Below are 5,766 nucleotides of genomic sequence, written 5' to 3' on the forward strand. Positions count from 1 at the left end.
ATTAAGAACTCACACTTAGAAACACAAGTCATGCAGTAGAAACAAGCAGCTCTCCTCAGGCACTGGAGTCTAGAAACTTGTTTTTGGCTCTTTCCCCTTAGAAATCAAAGGGAGAGAGAACAACGTTCTGCTGTTTCTCTGTAACTCCAGCTGGAAAGTGACAAACTTCACGCATGCTTTCTCTTAGGAGAATGAATGATTTGCCCTGCTTTTCACAGAGCGGAAGTGTGAAGTACTTTAGATAAAAAACTGAAGTTTTAACCAGAGTTCTGTGTTCTGCCATATACAGGAGCAGGCATTGGAGCGCAATGCTTGCCAATGAACCTGGATTATAGGTGGCTCTTCCGCATTAAGAACTCACACTTAGAAACACAAAGCACGCAGTATGAACAAGCAGCTCTCCTCAGGGCACTGGAGTCTAGCAACGTGTTTTTGTCTCTTTGAGCATAGGAATAAATGGGAGAGAGAACAACCTTCGGCAGATTCCCTGTAACTGCAAGTAGAAAACAACAAAAGTCACGGATGCTTTCTCTTATTGGATTGAATGATTTGTCACTCTTTTAACAGTGCAGAACTGTGAAGTACTTTAGTTACAAAAGTGACGTTTTAGCCAGAGTTCTTTGTTGCGCTCTATACCGGTACAGGCATTTTAGAGCCCTGCTTCCTAAAGAAGCTGGAGCGTCAGTGGCCCTTCTGCATTAAGAACTAACACTGAGAAACACAAATCATGCATTAGAAACAAGCAGTTCTCCTCAGGAACTGACGTCTAGAAAAGTGTTTGTTTCTCTTTGCCCATAGGAATGAGTGGGAGAGAAAAGAAACTACTCCAGTTTCACTGCAGCTCCATCTGGAAAGTCACAAACTTCACAGATGCTTTCTCTTAGGAGACTGAATGATTTGCCACTGTTTTCAGAGCAGGGTACAGTGAAGAACTTTACTTACAGAAGTGATGATTTAACCACAATTCTGTGTTGTGCTGTATACAGGAACAGGCACTGGAGTGCCCTGCTTGCCAAAGAAGCTGTAGCTTTGCTGGTTCTTCTGCTTTAAGAGCTCACACTTAGAGACAAAAATCATGCAGTAGAAACTAGCAGCTTTCCTCAGGGCACTGTAGTGTAGAAACCTGTATGTAGCTCTTTGCCCATAGGAATGAATGAGAGAGAGAACATCCTTCTGCAATTTCTCTGCACCTCAAGCTGCAATGTCACAAACCTCACGGATGCTTTCTCTTAGGAGACTGAATGATTTGCCACTGTTTGCAGAACGTGGAACGCTGAAGTACTTTAGTGAAAAAGGTGACGTTTTAGCCAGAATTCTGTGATGCGCCATATACAGGAACAGATATTGGAGTGCCCTGCTTCCCAAAGAAGTTGGAGCTTAGCTGGCTCTTCTGCATTAAGAACTCACACTTAGAATCACAAATCATACAGTAGAAGCAAGCCGATCTCTCAGGGCAATGGAGTCTAGAAACTTCTTTGTGGCTCTTTCGCCATAGGAATGAATGGGAGAGAGAACAACCTTCTGCAGTTTATCTGCACCTCCAGATGGAAAGTCACAAACTTCACGCATGCTTTCTTGTAGGAGACTGAATGATTTGCCACTCTTTTCAATGTGGGGTACTGTGAAGTACTTTACTTACAAAAGTGAAGTTTAAGCCAGAATTCTGTTTTGCACCGTACAGAAGATTAGGCATTGGAGTGCCCTGATTGCCAAAGAAGCTGGAGCTTAGGTGGCTCTTCTGAATTAAGAACTCCACTTAGAAGCACATGTCATGCAATAGAAACAAGCAGCTCTCCTCAGGCACTGGAGTCTAGAAACTCGTTTGTGGCTTTTCCCCTTAGGAATCAAAGGGAGAGAGAACAAGGTTCTGCAGTTTCTCTGTAACTCCAGCTGGAAAGTCACAAACGTCACGCATGCTTTCTCTTAGGAGACTGAATGATTTGCCACTCTTTTCACAGCGCGGTACTGTGAAGTAATTTAGATAGAAAAGTGAAGTTTTAACCAGAGTTTAGTGTTGCGCCATATACAGGAACAGGCATTGGAGCTCAGTGCTTGCCAAAGTACTTGTAATATAGGTGGATCTTCCACAATAAGAACTCACACTTAGAAACACATATCGTGCAGTACAAACAAGCAGGTCTCCTCAGGGCACTGGAGTCTAGCAACGTGTTTGTGTCTCTTTGAGCATAGGAATAAATGGGAGAGAGAACAACCTTCTGCAGTTTCCCTGTAACTGCAAATAGAAAATCACAAAACTCACGGATGCTTTCTCTTATTGGACTCAATGATTTGCCACTCTTTTTACAGTGCGGAACTTTGAAGTACTTTAATTAGAAAAGTGACATTTTAGCCAGAGTTCTCTGTTGCACTCTATACAGGTACAGGCATTGGAGGGCCCTGCTTCGTAAAGAAGCTGGAGCATCAGTGGCCCTTCTGCATTAAGAACTAACACTGAGAAACACAAATCATTCAGTAGAAACAAGCAGTTCTCCTCAGGAAGTGACGTCTAGAAACGTGTTTGTGTCTCTTTGCCCATAGGAATGAGTGGGAGAGAAAAGAACCTACTCCAGTTTCACTGTAGCTCCATCTGGAAAGTCACAAACTTCACGGATGCTTTCTGTTAGGAGACTGAATGGTTTGCCACTGTTTGCAGAGTGCGGTACAGTGAAGAACTTTACTTACAGAAGTGATGATTTAGCCACAATTCTGTGTTGTGCTGTATACAGGTACAGGCATCTGAGTGCCCTGCTTGCCAAAGAAGTTGTAGCTTTGCTGGTTCTTCTGCTTTAAGAGCTCACACTTAGAGAGACAAAAATCATGCGGTAGAAACTAGCAGCTTTCCTCAGGGCACTGGAGTCTAGAAACCTGTATGTGGCTCTTTGCCCTTAAGAATGAATGGGAGAGAGAACATCCTTCTGAAGTTTCTCTGCACCTCTAGCTGCAATGTCACAAACCTCACGGATGCTTTCTCTTAGGAGACTGAATGATTTGACACTGTTTGCAGAACATGGAACACTGAAGTACTTTAGTTAAAAAGGTCATGTTTTAGCCAGATTTCTGTTATGCGCCATATACAGGAACACATATTGGAGTGCCCTGCTTCCCAAAGAAGTTGGAGCTTAGCTGGCTCTTCTGCATTAAGAACTCACTCTTTGAAACATGTATCATGCAGTTGAACGAATCAGCTCTCCTCAGTGATCTGGAGTCTAGAAATGTTTTTGTGGCACTTTGTCCATAGGAATGAGTGGGAGCAAGAATATCCTTCGGCAGTTTCTCTGTATCTCCAGTTTGAAAGTCACTAACTTCACGGATGCTTTCTGTTAGGAGACTGAATGATTTGGCACTGTTTGCAAAGCGCGGAACTGTGAAGTACTTTAGATACAACAGTGACAGTTTAGCCAGAGTTTTGTTTTGCCCCGTATACAGGAACAGGAATTGGACTCCCTGCTTTCCAAAGAAGCTAGAGCATAGCTGCCTCTTTCCTTTAAGAACTGAAACTTAGAAACACAAATCTTGCAGTACAGACAAGCAGTTCTCCTCAGGTCACTTGAGTCTGGAAACGTGTTTGTGGCTCTTTGCCCATAGGAATGAATGGGAGAAATAAAAACCTTCTGCAGTTTCTCTGCACCTCTAGCTGGAAAGTCACAACCTTTAGGGATGCTTTCTCTTAGTAGACTGAATGATTTGCCACTGCTTTAGAAGGGCCAAACTGTGAATACTTTACTTACAAAAGTGACGTTTTTCACAGAGTTCTGTATTGAGCCATATAGAGAAACAGGCAATGGAATGCCCTGCTTGCCAAGAAGCTGGAGCTTAGGTGGCTCTTCTGCATTAAGAACTCACACTTGGAAACACAAATCACGCAGTAGAAGGAAAGCAGCTCTCCTCAGGGCACTGGAATCCAGAAAAATGTTTGTGGTTCTGTGCTCAAAGGAATGAATGCAAGAAAGAACAATCTTCTGCAATTTGTTTGCAGCTCCAACTGGAAATTCACAAACTTCATGGATGGTTTCTGTTATTAGACTGAAGGATTTGCCAGTCTTTTCCAAGCGCGGAACTCTGAAGTAATTTAGTTACAAAAGTGACGTTTTAGCCAGAGATCTGTTTTGCGCCATACAGAGGAACAGGCATTGGAGTGCACTGGTCCCAAAGAAGTTGGAGCTTTGCTGCCTGCTCTGCATTAAGAACTCACACTTATGTACAGGAATCATGCAGTAGAAACTAGCACCTATCCATAGGGCACTGGAGTCAAGAAATGTGTTTGTGGCTCTTTGCACCTAGGAATGAGTGGAAGGGAGAACAACTTTCTACATTTTCTCTGTATCTCCTGCTGGAATATCACAAAATTCACGGATGCTTTCTCTTATTAGACTGAATTATTTGCCACTTTTCACAGCGCAGAACTGTGAACTACTTTTCATTCAAAAGTGAAGTTTTAGCCAGTGTTCTGTGTTGCGTCCTATACAGGACAGATATGGGAGTGCCCTACTTCCCAAAGAAACTGGATCTTAGCTGGATCTTCTTCATTAAGAACACAAATTTAGAAACAGAAATGATTCAGTAGAAACAAGCAGCTCACCTCACGGAACTGGAGTCTGGAAACGTGTTTGTGCCTCTTTGCCCATAGGAATAATTGGGAGAGAGAACAACCTTCGGCAGTTTCTCTGTACCTCCAGATGAAAACCCAAAAACTCCACGGATGCTTTCTAGTAGAACAATGAATGGTTTGCCACTCTTTGCAGAGGGCAAATCTGTGAACTACTTCAGTTACAAAAGTGAGGTTTTAGAAAGAGTTTTGTGGTGCGTCATGTACAGGAACAGGAATTGGTGTGCCCTGCTTGCCAAAGCAGCAGGAGCTTAGCTGCCTCTTCTGCATGAAGAACTCACACTTAGAAACCCAAATAATGCAGTAGAAACAAGCAGCTCTTCTGAGGACACTGGAGTCTAGAATCGTGTTTGTGCTTCTTTCACCCTATCAATGAATGGGAGAGAGAACAACCTTCTGCAGTTTCTCTGCACCTCCCGGTGGAAATTCACAAACTTCACAGATGCTTTCTCTTAGGAGACTGAATGGTTTGCCACTCTTTTCAATGTGATTTACTGTGAAGTACTTTACTTGCAAAAGTGAAGTTTAAGCCAGAATTCTGTTTTGTACCATACACAAGTTTAGGCTGTGGAGTGCCCTGATTGCCAAAGAAGCTGGAGCTTAGGTGGCTCTTCTGCATTAAGAACTTACACTTAGAAACACAATTCATGCAGAGGAAACAAGCAGCTATGCGCAGGGCACTGGAGTCTACAAACTTGTTTGTGGCTCTTTCTCGTTAGGAATCAAGAGAGAGAGAACAACCTTCTGCAGTTTCACTGTAACTCCAGCTGGAAAGTCACAAACTTCATGCATGCTTTCTCTTAGAAGACTAAATGATTTGCCACTCTTTTTACAGCTTGGAACTGTGAAGAACTTTAGATTCAAAAGTGATGTTTTAACCAGTGTTCTGTGTTTCACTGTAGAGAGGAACAGGCATTGGAGCGCCCTGCTTGCCAACGAACCTGGATTTTAGGTGGCTCTTCTGCATTAAGAACTCACACTTAGAAACAAAGATCATGCAGTACGAACAAGCATCTCTCCTCAGAGAAGTGGAGTCTAGAAACGTGTTTGTTGCTCTTTGCTCAAAGGAAAGAATGAGAGAGAGAACAACCTTCTGCAGTTTCTCTGCACCTCCAGTTTGAAAGTCACAAACTTCACGAATGTTTTGTCATAAGAGAATG

Source organism: Octodon degus, unplaced genomic scaffold (genome assembly GCF_000260255.1).
Source record: "Octodon degus isolate 3935 unplaced genomic scaffold, OctDeg1.0 scaffold00332, whole genome shotgun sequence".
Lineage (NCBI taxonomy): Eukaryota > Metazoa > Chordata > Mammalia > Rodentia > Octodontidae > Octodon > Octodon degus.